Here is a 16,938-nt window from a genome sequence, read left to right as displayed (position 1 = left end):
TGACATAGTACAATTAGTTTTGTCACTGAAATCCAGTCACATATGTGAGGTATTCAAAACATCAACTACGTTGAGAACATTTTAGAGGAATATAACATTCTAATTTCTTTCACCAGCTTGACTAGCACTGAGGGCTAGAGAATTGACCACAGGTCCTTTTTGTGAGAGATGTTTCAATCTGGGGGATGCGAAACGTGTTTTCTATTGATCTCTCTTCTAGATTCTTCTCTGGCTTTGTTTCTTGTCACTTTTTGTGATTGTGGGTTGAGATCCGACTTGGGGCCTCCTGGGAGACTTGGCCAATCCTCGGATGATATAGATACGTGGGGGATCCCCAAGCCCTTAACAAAAGCCGGGATATCTCCAGGGCAGCGTACCACATGTAAAACCCCAGAATGGCGGACTTGTAGGCGGAAAGGGAAACCCCAAGAATATAATATGTTCTGCTGTCTCAAAACCTCTAATAGAGGTCTTAAAGTCCTCCTCTTCTGAAGTGTGTGACGTGATAAATCAGACATGAGTTGTACAGAATGATCTTGATAAAGAATAGAATCCATTTTTCTGGCCCTTATTAAGATGCTTTCTTTGATTTTGTATTTATGAACCCGGCAAATCACATCTCGATGTTTTGACATGTCAGAGGGTCTGGGACCCAGGGATCTATGGGCCCTGTCTAATTCCAACTCACTCTCTAAGGGCCGACCCAGAATAGAGTTGAACAAATGGCGCAGTGTCTCATCCAATTTATTGTGCTCAATGGTCTCTGGAAGTCCTCTAATCCTAATATTATTGCGCCTTTCTCTGTTCTCAATATCGTCTATCAAATCTGTTAGGTATTCCAATTGGTATGAGTGGGAGGACAAAGTTTGTTCATGAGACTTAACTTGTTGGGCGATGGATGCTGTGTGTGACTCAGCAGCGGACACTTTTTCTGTTAATGACGCGCCCCCTGGGACATATTCCTTTTTGAGGGGAATACCCGGCACCGGATCAGATGGGGGGGGGGTTGTAGTCTCCGAGCGGCTGTGACCCGGTCCCGTGCCCAGGGCGTCAAGCTAAGTGTTATGTGGCAGTCCTACAGATGTTATTAAAGTTCTTTTATGTCGACTACGCCACCCGTTGTGATGCGGTCACTGTGGCCGCCGCTGCTGCAGGGTCCGCTGAGGCTGATGGTGGGTGCGCAGCTTGGTGAGATAACCCCCAACGGGAGGGGTATAGCCTCAGAGGGGACAGGCGCAGAGGATGGGGGTTGTGGTGGTGCGGTGCAGCCGGCAATGAAGACAGACTCGGGTTGTGCAGTTAAGGGTGTTTACTTACTGCTGATGTTTCGGTCACTCCAGCTGCTAGTGACCACCCGAGCCGTGCTGCGTCCACCAGGTCCTGGATCCGGCCAACCCCCAAACAAGTCCGGAGCGTGGCCCTGAGCTCTCCCTCTGTCCTTTCTTCAGCCGTCCCCACCAGGGATTCACCTAGGTCCAGCTCCCTCGGGCCTTCTTTTGGGACACCCTTGGCCCTGGGTTCCCTGACCCTTCATGTGGTTTGCCTTCAGGGTGAATGTGGTGGGTGACCGTGGCAAACGCTGCCCACGATCTCCGGTCTCTGGCTGGGGATTGTTTTTGCCCCCACCAGCTTGGGTTCCGGTACCCTCTTGCTGACTCCTCACCCGGTGCTCTAATTTGGGTTCTTGGGTCCCTTCAGTCTTCCCCCTCTGGGTCTTTCTCTTTCTTTCTCCTCTCTCTCTCTCCAGGGCTGCTGTTTCCTTCTCTCTCTCCAACTGACTTGTTCTCAGCGTCTGACCCTGATCTAAGTTGATGCCCTCCTTATATATCCCTCTATGTGTGAGCTCAGGTGACCAGCACCCAATGAGCTCCTATCTCTACCCAGACTGCTCCCCCTATCTGCCCCTACACTACATGGGATGTACCACCCCCCTCCCACTCCAGCCAGGAACAGGCTCGGTTGTACCTGCACATTTCTAAGTGGGAGTACCGTCGGCCTGCCCCTCTGGAATGGGATGTATGTAGTGCATGCAGTCTATCTGAGCTCAGTTCCACACTCCTTCCTTACCCGGGAGTGGAATATCACGCCTCTGGGTTGAGGTGCAATACCCCTGTAGCAGCCGAATCCTCAGGGTGCTACATTCCCCCCTGGTAAATCACAGCACGTCCTCGGGCTGTAAAGACAAAAACACCAAAACATACAAATTTTTCATATAAACATATAAAAAATTATATATATAAAACTTTTTTATATAAACATTCTCGTAGACTTCTCTTGTCTCTGGCTCCTCCTCCGGACACTGTGCAACGTGTGTCCGGGAAAAGTGCGACAGTCTCTTAGAAAATCTGGTTTTCTTATAAAACCGGTAGGGGGCGCTTTAGGACGCGCAACTATATACAGGGAAGTTGGAAGTTGGCCGCTCTCAGTCCTCGGCCAGGTAGAGGGTAGGGAATGGCTGCTCACAGTCCTCAGCCTGTAGGATGAAGGGGTTAACGGGTAAAACAGTTCACTGGTCCCAACGGGGACTATTTTAGCAGCAGCAACAGTTCCAGTTCCTTTATACCCTGATTGGGTAACTATTTACAACACCTGCTCTGCCGCACTCAACGGCGTCTTCCTCCTGCTCTTTGCTTATAGCTGGTTGTTACTTCAGACCCGTCCGGGTCCTCTTGCTCCTCCTCCTCGCACCGCAACTCCTCCTCCGTCAGGCGGTGTACGTGGAGGGCGTAAGGTCCTTTGGCACACTTGTGCCGGGTGAAAGTGACCTCGTCTCCGACGTAGAGGTCACGGCCTTTGTGACCTTCCGGCAGGTGGGACTCGACGTCTCTGCGGGTCACAAAAACGTCACCGCGGTTGTTACGGTCCCGAATAAAGCCCCACCCATGCTGCGGGTTGAACTTTATCACTGTCCCGATGGTGCGGGGACAATGCGCTGCACGGGGGTTCCTCCTAGTCCGGCTCTTCTGCTCCGCGCTCTGGATTTGGGCCTGTTGTTCTCTGACCCGCCTCTCCTCCCGTTCTCTCTTAAACTCTGCCAGCTGTTGACGGCAACACTCTGTACGTTCAGCTGCGGCTGCCCGAGTTTCTCCGGTGAACCCCATCAAATCTTCTCCCGTGGGGTCCCACACGAATTGGGCTTCTGCTAGAGGAGGCGAGACCCGAGCCACGGGCTTCGGAGCCGGGATTAGGGGCTCACACAAGGGCCCTAGTCTTTGCTGCCGCTCCAGCTCAGGGTACCCTTCGGGCCAGATGAAGGGCCGCCCGTCCGGCCATGTGAGCTGGCCGAAGAGGTCCTCCCCCAGGTGTGGCACCCTAGGTATTGCGGGCGCGGTGGTGGTGGCGCCCGGGTTGCCCAGGCCTTGCGGCCAGGCCTGGGGCACCTGGAAGGTGAAGGGCACCGTTAGGACGGCGGCGCCCTGGGCTACCTGGCCTTGCGGCCAGGCCGGAGGCTCCGCGGAGGTAGGGGGCGCTGTTGGTGGTGCGGCGCCCGGAGGTACTAGGCCTTGCGACCAGGCTGGTGGTACTTCCTGCTTTGTCACGCTCCGGGTCGGGGCGCGTGACGTCACAGGGGTCGCTGCGGCGGCTTCCGGTCGGGGCCTAGTCCATGGCGGTGACCTGGCGGCTACGGGCACAGCAGGGGGACTTTCGGGCTCTGCGACGGGGAGCTGGGGCAGGTGAGCGGTGTCACGGCTTGGGGTATAGGCGTCCCCTTTACCTGCCTCCATGCGTTCGGCTCCCTCCTCGGCGCCGTCTCCGGCCTTGGGTCCTCCTGCGCCATCCTCAGAGGCGGTCTGCTTCCTCTTCCAGGGTAGCGTGCTCCGCTGACTGGTCTCTGCGTGCTGAGCCATCTCCCGGCTCCACTCCGCCAGTATCTCCCGCTGTACCCGGGCCATCCTCCGTGCGAGGCCCTCCAGGGCTGTTTGTGCACACTCCCGGTCTCGGGGGAGCTGCGCTAGGATCTCCGCTAGACCTAGCGGGGTTGTGGACTCTAGCAGGCTCCTGACCATCGGGTCGGTGCTGCTCTGCTCTGCTTCCGGCAGGCTCCTGGCCAGCGGGCCGGTGCTGCTCTGCCCTCCTTCCTCGGTCTCTAGCAGACTCCTGGCCAGCGGGCCGGTGCTGTTCTGCTCTCTTTCCATCTCCGGGTGAGCTTTTCTGCTGCTCCTTTCCAGGCTTCCTGCCTCCGGGTGCGCTCGCTCCAGACTGCTCCAAGCGACACCCATCTTTTCTCTTCTCTTTCGTCTCCTCCCACTTAGAGGGCGGTCCCGGGGCAACTCAGTGACTGTCAGCTCCAGGGGGAGTTCTTTCACGCTGACAGACACCTCCAGCATCACAGTCTCTGTTGGTGGGGGCGGTTTCCACTTTTGGCGCCATTTTCTGTCCTGGCCCACGATGGGAGGTGGCCTCTTGCCCTCCTTTGGCACGCCCATAATGGCGTCCGCTGCTCTTCCAAAGCGGGAAATCTGCGGTTTTGGCGGGAATCGCTTCCCAGTGGCGGGAAACTCTGCAGATGGCGGGAACAAGTTGGAAATGGCGGACAATCGGCGGGAAACGACTGGTGATGGAGTCCGATGGCGTGGACCCTCCGGAACCGGCGGGAGACTTCTTTCTGAGGTAAACTTGCACTTTTCTTCAGGCACGCAGTACCCGGGTGTTGCGGGCACGTAATCCTGCCGACTACGCCAAAGTTGACGCGCCCCCTGGGACATATTCCTTTTTGAGGGGAATACCCGGCACCGGATCAGATGGGGGGGGGGTTGTAGTCTCCGAGCGGCTGTGACCCGGTCCCGTGCCCAGGGCGTCAAGCTAAGTGTTATGTGGCAGTCCTACAGATGTTATTAAAGTTCTTTTATGTCGACTACGCCACCCGTTGTGATGCGGTCACTGTGGCCGCCGCTGCTGCAGGGTCCGCTGAGGCTGATGGTGGGTGCGCAGCTTGGTGAGATAACCCCCAACGGGAGGGGTATAGCCTCAGAGGGGACAGGCGCAGAGGATGGGGGTTGTGGTGGTGCGGTGCAGCCGGCAATGAAGACAGACTCGGGTTGTGCAGTTAAGGGTGTTTACTTACTGCTGATGTTTCGGTCACTCCAGCTGCTAGTGACCACCCGAGCCGTGCTGCGTCCACCAGGTCCTGGATCCGGCCAACCCCCAAACAAGTCCGGAGCGTGGCCCTGAGCTCTCCCTCTGTCCTTTCTTCAGCTGTCCCCACCAGGGATTCACCTAGGTCCAGCTCCCTCGGGCCTTCTTTTGGGACACCCTTGGCCCTGGGTTCCCTGACCCTTCATGTGGTTTGCCTTCAGGGTGAATGTGGTGGGTGACCGTGGCAAACGCTGCCCACGATCTCCGGTCTCTGGCTGGGGATTGTTTTTGCCCCCACCAGCTTGGGTTCCGGTACCCTCTTGCTGACTCCTCACCCGGTGCTCTAATTTGGGTTCTTGGGTCCCTTCAGTCTTCCCCCTCTGGGTCTTTCTCTTTCTTTCTCCTCTCTCTCTCTCCAGGGCTGCTGTTTCCTTCTCTCTCTCCAACTGACTTGTTCTCAGCGTCTGACCCTGATCTAAGTTGATGCCCTCCTTATATATCCCTCTATGTGTGAGCTCAGGTGACCAGCACCCAATGAGCTCCTATCTCTACCCAGACTGCTCCCCCTATCTGCCCCTACACTACATGGGATGTACCACCCCCCTCCCACTCCAGCCAGGAACAGGCTCGGTTGTACCTGCACATTTCTAAGTGGGAGTACCGTCGGCCTGCCCCTCTGGAATGGGATGTATGTAGTGCATGCAGTCTATCTGAGCTCAGTTCCACACTCCTTCCTTACCCGGGAGTGGAATATCACGCCTCTGGGTTGAGGTGCAATACCCCTGTAGCAGCCGAATCCTCAGGGTGCTACATTAACTCTTGCATGTCCCCTCTAATGGCAGCAGTTTCAGCTCTGTAGGAGGACTCCAGTCTGGACATATAGGACTCCATGTCCTCCCTGGTTGGAATAGCTCGTATTCGAGCTTTGGGATCTCTCCACACTGCCTCATGCTGAGATAAATCATCCTGTTGGCTCTCCTCTGAGCAGCCAGGAGAGGGGGAGCGTAATAATGTGTGAAAGGGGCCTCTCTCAGGGGATCTCTGGTCATCGGTGGACCATTGGGGTCTCTGTAAGTCCGGACCCGCAGCAGAGGTAAGCTCTGCCGAGTCTGAAGTGTCTGTGGGTTGGAGCACGGAGCTATCCCCCACCACGCACCTGAATCCCGGAGGCGCGAAACCAGGGTCCGCCATCTTGGGCTGGGGGGGGTCCTCCGTAGCTGCGACGGTGAGGTCTCCTGTACTCCCCCACATCCGAGAGTCCTCCGCCGACGAAGGCATCGTCCGGTCTATTGATCTTGATGGGGAGCGTTTACCACGTGGGCTCAGAGCCTCCGATGCAAGAGCCGAGGAGCGCTGTGCAGGGCCCGCCGACGCCATCTTAGATCCCGCTTGTGCAGGGGAAGCAGGTGCACTGCTTCTCAGATAGCATGTAATGTTCGTTGGAGATGCCCGCTGGGTACTCACACTGGTCTGTGCTATGTTCCGTTTCTTTTTTGCTGGCATTGGCAGTATTTTGGCTCGATTTGATGTGATAGGCATGCCCCGAAGCTGGGCCAGGGACGGGAGCAAACAACCCTGCGACTTCACTCCTCCATAGCCAGGCCACGCCCCCTGGCCTTACTTTTAATACTTTTTGCACTTTATTTGTTGATGCGGTAATCCCAAACGGGAAATGGAGAGGCTGAAGACGAGAGACAATAAAAAATAAACTAGCTTTTAGCTCAGTAGTGTTGGGAGGCAAGTTAGATTCTGTTATCATGTTTTACAAGTTTTGAAGTGTTTTCTTGCTTCTCGACTCATTTATCATGATTTTGTGTAATTTTTATTTGTTTTGCAACATCAGTTAAGATTAACGTGGCGTGGTGTAATTGAGGTGACTAGTTTTGCTTGATTTATCATTTACAACTTTCTAAAAACTGACACACAAATTCACTCCTTTGGGCCGTTGAACCTTTTTTTTTCTTACAAATTTTACTTTCTCATATTGAGCTCGCTGACACATGCGTATAACACGGCCAAATACTATCCAATGTTTTATTGGATAGCACTCAGCCCAATGTTATACTATGGGGCAGTGCCGACTAACGCTTTTTTTTTTTTGAGAAATAAATTGCAGCATGCTGCAAGTGCATCTGATAATTAAAACATGTGCACCTATACAAGCCTATGGGTGCGTGTGACACATCGGACTGCACTCAAATGTCATCCGAGTGCAGTCTGATGTTTTCTCACACTGACAATGGAGAAGATGGAGACTTTAAGTTCTCAGCCTTCTCTGCACCTGTGATACGTTTCTCTCATGCGACAGAATTGGATCACAGTAAGCTGACACTCAGATCAATCTGGCAGAGTTTGAACCAAGTGTCATTAGCATAATCAGCCGGATTCTCTCACATGAGAAAATATACGGCCGACTGACCGCAGCTTTACTCTCATTTTTTATATTTGCTCCATGTTCATTGCTTTGTCTCCTACATTCAGTTGAAGATTTGATATTGATAGTCTTTCTTGGCTATCGTGAACCTTTTTCATTGCAAAGTTTTTTTTGTGCATTTTGATATGCAATAAAGAAGATTTCATTAGTTTATTCCTTGGATGTGCCGCTCTTTGTCTCTACATTCAGCTCGTCCTTCCATGTTAAATGTGACGTTGTTTTTGGCATATTTGAAAGAGTTTTGAATTGTGCCAAATTTAACATGCACCGTGCCACTTTTTTGATAAATTTAGTTTCAAAATAAGTTGCAACAAGGTACGATAAAAAGAAATAGACACTGGAAAACTTCCAAAGATAAATCTCCACTGATTTCATGTGGGTAGACTTTTTACCATTGCTTTTTTTCTGCATAAATGGTATATTCAAGGGTAAGAAAGTCCAACCTGCAGATCAGAGCAATACTAAAGGGTAATATATTTATGAAAGGAGAAAGAAGAGTCCATGCTACTGGATGCTAAAAATATATAGTTTATTGAACAAATGATTAAAAACAGATATCACATATAAGATGGGCGATAGTGAAAGAGTACCGGGATTGGTAGTACCACAATACACTAAACAAGACCACATGGGATAGTAGCCTAGATGAAAGGATAACACTCCTGCTAGCCATCAGACTAGCATGCTATGTCCCTATAGTGAGTGCCGCAATAGGATATCCTATTACTAAGTAATGTGAAACATCCAAGCAATGTAATGGATGTGCTTCCCATATATTAGAGGGAACAAAGATAATAAACAGGTCTTCCTAACATGATTGGAGGTGCTTATTTGCATAAATAGATTGACCAGTACAAAAAATCATAGGTTCCCAAAAACGTGGACTCTACAAAAGGGCAGCTCAATGCAATATGCAAAAGGACTAGTGACCATACTATCGCTTATAACATACACCCAACTATGGTGCCAGAGAGAACATAGCACCATATCACAGGGTGTACAAAGGTCATTATCTAGGGTGGTCATTTACCCATTGCACTGCATGGTAGTGGCACACCAGCCTCCGTTACCCCAACGCATGTTTCTCTATGTATGCGTCCTCAGGGGGTGTTCTGTCCTCGCTACACGTTATCCTGGGATGTATGTGTACTCCGACAGGCAGCTAAACCTTATCTACTTGTAATCCAATAAGAAGACTGTGTCTTGTAGTCTATGCAGTTTATTGAACGATTAGTAGATGAATTTGGTAAAACTAGGAGCAATGGAAAAATAAACAATCAATATGTGTATACACAACACAGAATTACATGAAGTCAATAGCAGAACAGCATATAACATGTAATGAAGCAGCTTGCCAGTCTCATAAGTGTAACTGGAAGATGCAGGGATTAGAGTCCTACATATCAGGTGTCTGCAATCAGGAAAAACATAGTCTGTCTTACCAACGATGCTATCACAAGAGAGATAAAATGGTGGACGTCTTCTCTGCAATCAGTCTGTGTGGAAAAGGACCTTCCTTCTCCCAGAGTGCATCACTACAGACAATACTATGGTGTGCTGAGTAGATCAAAAAGGAAACAAGTGCAGACAAACAAATTCAGCATTCAGCCGCTAGAGGGAGTCAGTGAGCTGCAAACAAGAAATGGGTCTGTCTGAAGACATAACACTCCCCGTCTGGCATCAATGGATGTCACCATCCTGGTCCTTGAAGGGTAAAAGTAGAACTAGTTCGGACATTGGTCTGAGGAACGTCTTTGGTTCGACTCCTCTGGTCATCCTCACTTCCACTTTCCGGACATTTCCATCTTTGCTAGGGAACGTTGCAGTTACTAATCCAAGTGGCCACTGGTTTCTGTGGGTTTGAACGTCTTTCACAAGTACGAGGTCACCAATGTTCAGATTGGGTCTTGTAGATTGCCACTTTGTCCGTGGTTGCAGTGTAGATAGGTATTGCTTGCGCCACCTGTCCCAGAATGTATTTGCAAGACTTTGTACCTGTCTCCACTGCCGCTTGTAAAGGTCTTTGACATTAAATTCTCCTGGAGGAACGCTGAATGGTCCTGTTTTCTGGGTAAGGAGAGTTGCTGGTACTGAGGTCTTATTCATGAGGCATTGAATTTCTCTTGGGTAGGCTTCCCTTTGAACGGTGAAGATGATGTGATTTCTAGAAAAATCCAAGTGCGGGGTAGCGTAGGTATTCTCACAACGATGCCAGCCTTTACATCTGTCTATATCACAAGTTCTGGTGGCTTTAAATGAACGAGCTATGTGAGACAAACAGGTGATAGCTCGGATGAGTGACTTCCAGCTTGAGAACTTGTCGAATCTGTGGGATCCGAGTTGAATATCCGAGGTTGTCGTATGAAGTGTAGACACCTGAGAACGTATTTGGACGTCTGAGTCCTCCTCTACCAGCTCGAAGGTTTCTGAGGATAGTTCTTTGCTGTATAACAGTTTTGGTCCTGAGAGCCATGTCGTACTCTCTAGCCGATTAGCATCTACTGATCTAGTAGCGTGATCTGCGGGATTATGATCTGTAGCTATGTAATGCCACTGCTTTGGATGTACGGATCTTCTGATTCGTAGCACTCTGTTGTTCACATAGACGTAGAACCGTCTTGTCTCTTTGTAGATATAACCTAGGACTACTTTGCTGTCCGTATAGAACTTAGTTTCCTCTAGATCCATGTCCATCTCAGATGTAATGAGTTCAGCTAACTCGACAGCTAATACAGCAGCACAAAGCTCTAACCTGGGTATAGTGTGCTCTGGGAGTGGTGCAAGTTTGGCTTTCCCCATGACGAATTCGATATGAATCTGACCTTTAGAGTCCACGGTCTTAATGTAGGCAACGGCAGCAATTGCCTGGACAGAAGCATCTGAGAATACGTAGAGGTTCTGACTCTGCATCTCTGTAGAAGGCACGGAGGCGTATGGTCTCGGCACGTTCAGTTTTGTCAGGGCTGCAAGGGAGTTCCTCCATTCCTCCCAGAAGATCCTCTTGTCGGGTGGTAGAGGTGTATCCCAGTCGGATGTTTCACGAGTTAAGTCTCTTAATAAGGCCTTACCCTTTATCGTAACTGGAGCTGCAAATCCTAAGGGATCATATAGGCTGTTGACGGTGGATAGAACGCCTCTACGCGTGAAGAGTTTTTCTTCCTGGCTGATTTGAAAGGTGAAAGTGTCTGACTTTAAATTCCAAAGAAGACCGAGGCTGCGTTGCATTGGTACGGGGTCAGTTTCTAAGTCCAAGTCTCTAAGACCGTTGCATAAGTCCTGAGAAGGAAACGCTTCCATCAGTATTTGGCTGTTTGAGGCTATATTGTGAAGCCTGAGGTTAGAGCAGGCAAGCATCTCCTGAGCTCTCCTGAGGAGACTGATGGCAGTCTCATTTGAAGGCATGGCTTTCAAGCAGCCTCCGACATAGAAGTCCTTGTCTATGAATTGTTTGACATCGGATCCATATTCTGCTTCTCCTTCTTGAGCAGACCTTTTGAGTCCATAAATGGCAACTGCGGGTGAAGGACTGTTGCCGAAAATGTGTACCCTCATGCGATACTCTGTGACTTCATTAGAAGGATTATTGTCTCTGTACCAGAGGAACCTTAAGAAATTCCTGTCTTTTTCTTTCACGAGGAAGCAGTGGAACATCTGCTGAAGGTCGGCGACAAAGGCAATGGAATCCTTACGGAAACGTATCAGTACTCCCAGCAGTTTGTTGTTGAGGTCTGGACCTGTTAGGAGGATATCATTCAGAGAGACATTTCCGAACTTGGCGCTAGAATCAAACACCACTCTAATCTGGCCCGGTTTCTTTGGGTGGTATACTCCAAACATGGGTAGGAACCAGCATTCATCAGAGTCTTTGAGAGTGGGAGCTATCTCTGCGTGATTGTTTTTGAAAATCTTTTCCATGAAGGAGAAAAAGTGCTCCTTCATTTCTGGTCTCCTTTGAAAATTGTGCTTGAGAGAGGAGAAACGTTTTAACACTTGATCTCTGTTATTTGGCAAACGTGGTCTGTGGGTTCTGAAGGGAAGAGGTGCGACCCAGCTGTTAGTCTCATCTTTAACAAGTCCCTTGTCCATTATCGCTAAGAACAGCTTGTCTTCTATAGACATTGCCAGCTGATTGTCTTGTTTGGTTCTCTGGAAAATTGCGCACCCTAACTGATCCTCATACCTGTTGGGTAATTGGGTGCTGTATGGCAGTTCCTTGATATGAAAGTCATTGTTACAGGGTTGGAACAAAGATGGACGACCAATCTCCAGCATGTTAGTAAGCATACTTGTCGCAGAGGTGGGAGTGTGCATGCGCCCTAGGCACACGTCTCCTATTATGACCCATCCCAAGTCCGGCCTTTGAGCATAAGGAGCGTTGCGGGGTCCATTGATGTGGCGTCTCACTTTATGGACTTGCAGGATATCTCTTCCCAAGAGCAGGACTATTTGGGCTTGATGATCGAGTTGTGGTATAAGATGTGCTATATGTTTTAAGTGAGCATGGTGGATTGCTACATCTGGTGTTGGAATTTCAGATCTGTTGTCAGGAATTTGGTTACATTCAATGATTGTAGGTAATGGCTGGCTGAACTGTCCATCTATGGATTCAATTTGGTAATCAGCAACTTTCCTTCCCGCTGTCATCACAGTACCTGCACATGTTTTTAGTGAATAGGGAGTATTTGGCCCTTTAACGTTGAATAGATCGAAGAACGCTGATCTAGCCAAGGATCTGTTACTTTGATCATCCAAGATGGCGTATAGTTTTACAGCTTTGTCTCTGTGGCCCTTTGGGTAAACTCTGACAAGGCAGATTTTGGAGCAGGACCTACTGTCTATTGACCCTTTGCAAATTTCAGTACATTGTGAAGTGATCTCTGGTGTAGTTGTAGTCGTGTTCCTTTCCTCCCCGCCATGCTCACTGTCCATTGAAGTGTTTTTGGCACTCCAAGGGGCTGAGCCGGGGTGTAGTGCTGTGTTGTGGTCTGCAGTGCCACATTCTGAGCATTTCACACTGACCTTACAGTCCTTAGCAAGATGTGATGTAGATGAACAGCACTTGTAGCATATGCCGTTTTCTTTCAAGAAGCTCTTACGATCCTGCATAGGTTTCTCTCTGAAGGCTCTGCATTTCAGGAGAGGATGAAGCTTTTGATGAAGGGGGCACTGCTTGCTGGGGTCCTGTTCCTTTGTCTCTACTTGAGAGTAGTTGCCAGACTTGTGAACAGAACCTGAAGAAGAAACATTAGTCTTGTGTACTGCTACAGACGTCTTGCGTGGATTGGGAGCTAGTGTCGGTGTGGCATACGACAGCGTAAAGTCGAAGCTAGGGTCGTACCTGATCCTTGCCTGTTGATGCACAAAGTCTACGAAAACGGAGAAAGGAGGAAATGGAACATTGTGTTTATATTTGTACGTTGATCCATGTGTGAGCCACTTTTCCTTCAGATTGTCGGGCAACTTTTGGACTATAGGGTTGACACCTCTTGCTGTGTCGAGGAATGTGAGTCCTGGTAAGTCCTCTTCGCATTTTGCAACCTGGACTTCCATTAGCAGGTCACTTAACTCTCTGAGTTTCTGAAGACCTTTGTTAGATATTTTGGGAAAATCGTCTATTCTTTTAAATAAGGCACTTTCTATTGCCTCTGCTGAGCCGTAACACTCATCGAGTCTTTCCCAGATCATTTTGAGACCAATCTCGGGGTGGTTTATATTAATGTCTCTGATCCTTGACGCGTGTCTGCTTGACTCTTCTCCAAGATTTTTGACTAAGAGGTCTACTTCTTCTCTCTCTGACAACTCCAAGTCTCTAGTAACATTTTGGAAAGAAGCTCTCCAGGCCCTATAGCCTCCAGCATGGTCATTGAATTTTAAGAGCCCTTTGGCCACTAGTTCACATCGTGTGAAGAACTTGGCAAAGTCTGTTGTGAACTGGTTATTAGTAGGGTATACTGGTGGTGGATCGCCCTTGTAACGATGTGAGGTGCGTTCATACCTGCTAGTGTCCTCTGGGTGGCGCCAGCCAGTGTTATCTTGTTTCGGCGTGATGAAAGATGTGCCAGGAAGGTGCTTTGCTTCGGTAACCTGTTGAGTGGCAGGGTTGTCACTAGCAGAATTGTATTCACGTTTATAACTGATCTGGGTATGCCTGCCATGTTGAATTCTGTCTGTCTCACTGGAGATATCGCATTCTTGCTTTAGTATTGGCTCAGTATCGTAATTTGAATCAGGGAGCTCATTGACATACTGAATTGTGTGCTGTAATGAATCCTGTGAGATAAGCTTCAGACTCGGCATACTGCTTTGTCTTTGCAAATCAGGGAGTTGTGCGGCCTCTAAGAACTCTGCTTCAGCCACAGCGGCTGCAGCTTCCTTTTCTGCTGTTAGTTTTTCTAAGGCGGCATCCAGACGTGCCTTATCAAGTTGTGCTCTCCGTTCTCTGTCAGCTAATGTTGCTTCTAAGTGCGCTTTCTCTATCTGCATTCTTGTTTCTTGCTCTGCTTTTTCTAGCTTGAGATGCATTTCCTGGTTAGCAAGTGTTGCTCGTGTTTTGGCGTCTTCAGCTTTTGCGCGGGCAATGGCGGCAGCGTTGCTGATAGATGATGCCTTTGAGGAGGCAGAAGCTACGGATTTCGTTCTGTATGCTTTTTGGGACATGGTGCCTTTAAGGGGATGCTTGGCTGTGCAGAGATTGCTGTAGCTGTATTAAGTCTCTGTGTAGCCGGTGTCCTGAATCTCACTAGCCGGTAGCCGTTGTTTTACTGTTCTGTCCTCGCTACACGTTATCCTGGGATGTATGTGTACTCCGACAGGCAGCTAAACCTTATCTACTTGTAATCCAATAAGGAGACTGTGTCTTGTAGTCTATGCAGTTTATTGAACAATTAGTAGATGAATTTGGTAAAACTAGGAGCAATGGAAAAATAAACAATCAATATGTGTATACACAACACAGAATTACATGAAGTCAATAGCAGAACAGCATATAACATGTAATGAAGCAGCTTGCCAGTCTCATAAGTGTAACTGGAAGATGCAGGGATTAGAGTCCTACATATCAGGTGTCTGCAATCAGGAAAAACATAGTCTGTCTTACAAACGATGCTATCACAAGAGAGATAAAATGGTGGACTTCTTCTCTGCAATCAGTCTGTGTGGAAAAGGACCTTCCTTCTCCCAGAGTGCATCACTACAGACAATACTATGGTGTGCTGAGTAAATCAAAAAGGAAACAAGTGCAGACAAACAAACTCAGCATTCAGCCGCTAGAGGGAGTCAGTGAGCTGCAAACAAGAAATGGGTCTGTCTGAAGACATAACAGGGGGTATGGCCAATGATGGAAAATGTCCCGTGTTAAAGAGCAGTCACGTGACTAGCATGGGCCAATGATGGTGGTTTATTCAGCACGTGCGCCGGTACATGACCCGGTCCCATAGCAACCCATGTGCCCGTCAATCAACCTTCGTGGTCACGTGGGGCAGCAGCCACCTGGCCGTGATCCACATCATTAATTTCATGTGGGTAGACTTTTTGCCATTGCTTTTTTTTCTGCATAAAAGGTATATTCAAGGGTAAAAAAGTCCAACCTGCGGACCAGAGCAATACAAAAGGGTAATATATGTAATATATGTAAAAGTCATGGCCGGAAGTGTTGGCAACCATGAAATTGTTCCAGAAAATGAAGTATTTCTCACAGAAAATTATTGCAATTACACATGTTTTGTTATACACATATTTATTTTGTTTGTGTGTATTGGAACAACACAGAAAAACTGAGAAAAAAAAGGCAAATTGGACATCTTTTCACACAAAATCCCCAAAATGGGCCGGACAAAATTGGTGGCACCCTCAGCTTAATATTTGGTTGCACAACCTTTGGATTAAGTTACTGCAATCAATCGCTTCCTATAACCAGCAACAAGCTTCTTACACATCTAAACTGGAATTTTTGACTACTCTTGTTTTGCAAATTGCTCCAGATCTCTCATATTTGAAGGGTGCCTTCTCCCAACAGCAATTTTAAGATCCCTCCACAGGTGTTTAATGGGATTTAGATCTGGACTCATTGCTGGCCACTTCAGAACTCTCCAGTGCTTTGTTTCCATCCATTTCTGGGTGCTTCTTGAAGTATGTTTGGGGTCATTGTCCTACAGGAAGACCCATGACCTAGGACACAAACCCAACTTTCTGACACTGGGCACTGCATTGCGACCCCCTATAATCCTTTAGTAATCTTCAGATTTCATGAAGCCTTGCACACAGTCAAGGCACCCAGTGCCAGGGGCAGCAAAACAACACCAAAACATCTTTGAATGTTCACTATATTTGAATGTAGGTACTGTGGTCTTTTCTTTGTAGGCCTCATTCCATTTTTGGTAAAAAATAGAATGATGTGCTTTACCAACAAGCTCTATCTTGGTCTCATCTGTCCACAAGACGCTTTCCCAGGAGGATTTTGTCTTACACAGATTTTGGCAAACTGCAGCCTAGCTTTTTTATGTCTCTGTGTCAGCATCGGGGTCCTGCTGGGTCTCCTGCCCTTGATTATGTTGCGCACCATGGACAAATGAACATCAAGATCTCTGGAGATGGACTTGAAATTGTTGATATTGTTCAGATAGTTCTCTTCTCCTCTTTCTGTTCTCCATGTTTAGTGTGGCACACACAAATACATAATGCAAATATTGAATCAACTTCTCCCCTTTTTATCTGGTTTCAGGTGTGATTTTCATATTGCCAAAACCTGTTTCGTTGCCACATGTAAGTTTGAATGAGCATCACATGCTTGAAACAAAGTTGTTTACCCACAATTTTGGAAAGGTGCCAACAATTTGGTGTGTCCCATTTTGGGGTTTTGTGTCAAATTATGTCCAATTTTCCTTTTTTTTTTCCAATACACACAACGGAAATAAACATGTATATAACAAAACATGTGTAATTGCAATAGTTTTCTGGGAGAAATACTGCATTTTGTGGAACAATTTCAAGAGTGCCAACACTTTTGGCCATGTCTGTAGGTGCTGTAAATCATTGATGCAGAAGATCAGAGGTGACAAAGTAAATGTTTCACAACCAAAGCAAAAATATATATTACATGAGGGATGGGCCACTGGGAAATTCCCAGCAAGGAATAACTGTAAAGGTAGTCAACAAGAAGTAGACACATTTGCTTCAGGAAATGCTATATGTGGGTAAATGACCAGATAGCTTTTATAGATGGATTATTCGTGGATTATAAAGTTTAGAAATGGGACATGTCCATCTGTTTGATCCAGAGGAGGTCAGAACAAAGCTCCCTGAAATATTGTAGCCAATTTTGTCTAATAGGGTAAAAAATTGCCTCCAAACCCACAGGGGCAGTCAGATAATTTCCTTAGATAAATATAATGTCATTCTCTGCTGCATGTTAATATGGTAAATATGTAAAA

General features: G+C 48.1%; 1 protein-coding gene and 1 long non-coding RNA gene across 14 annotated transcripts in view; one reads left to right on the top strand and one right to left on the bottom strand.

The window, feature by feature from the left end:
* LOC141161542 (uncharacterized) overlaps window positions 1-9,209 on the bottom strand; it is a 118,614-nt gene extending 109,405 nt beyond the window's left edge. Inside the window, exon 1 of the long non-coding RNA XR_012250640.1 lies at window positions 8,953-9,209. This is a non-coding gene — a long non-coding RNA (uncharacterized lncRNA). The remainder of the gene's footprint in view (window positions 1-8,952) is intronic.
* LOC141161541 (caspase-8-like) overlaps window positions 1-16,938 on the top strand; it is a 134,339-nt gene that overhangs the window by 87,409 nt on the left and 29,992 nt on the right. The window lies entirely within an intron of this gene.

This window comes from Phyllobates terribilis, unplaced genomic scaffold, assembly GCF_046119375.1.
Source record: "Phyllobates terribilis strain yellow unplaced genomic scaffold, ASM4611937v1 Scaffold_9__5_contigs__length_417890890, whole genome shotgun sequence".
In the NCBI taxonomy this organism is placed as follows: Eukaryota; Metazoa; Chordata; class Amphibia; order Anura; family Dendrobatidae; genus Phyllobates; species Phyllobates terribilis.
The sequence above is the reverse complement of the archived record's forward strand: the minus strand, read 5'-3'. Positions and strand labels throughout refer to the sequence as shown.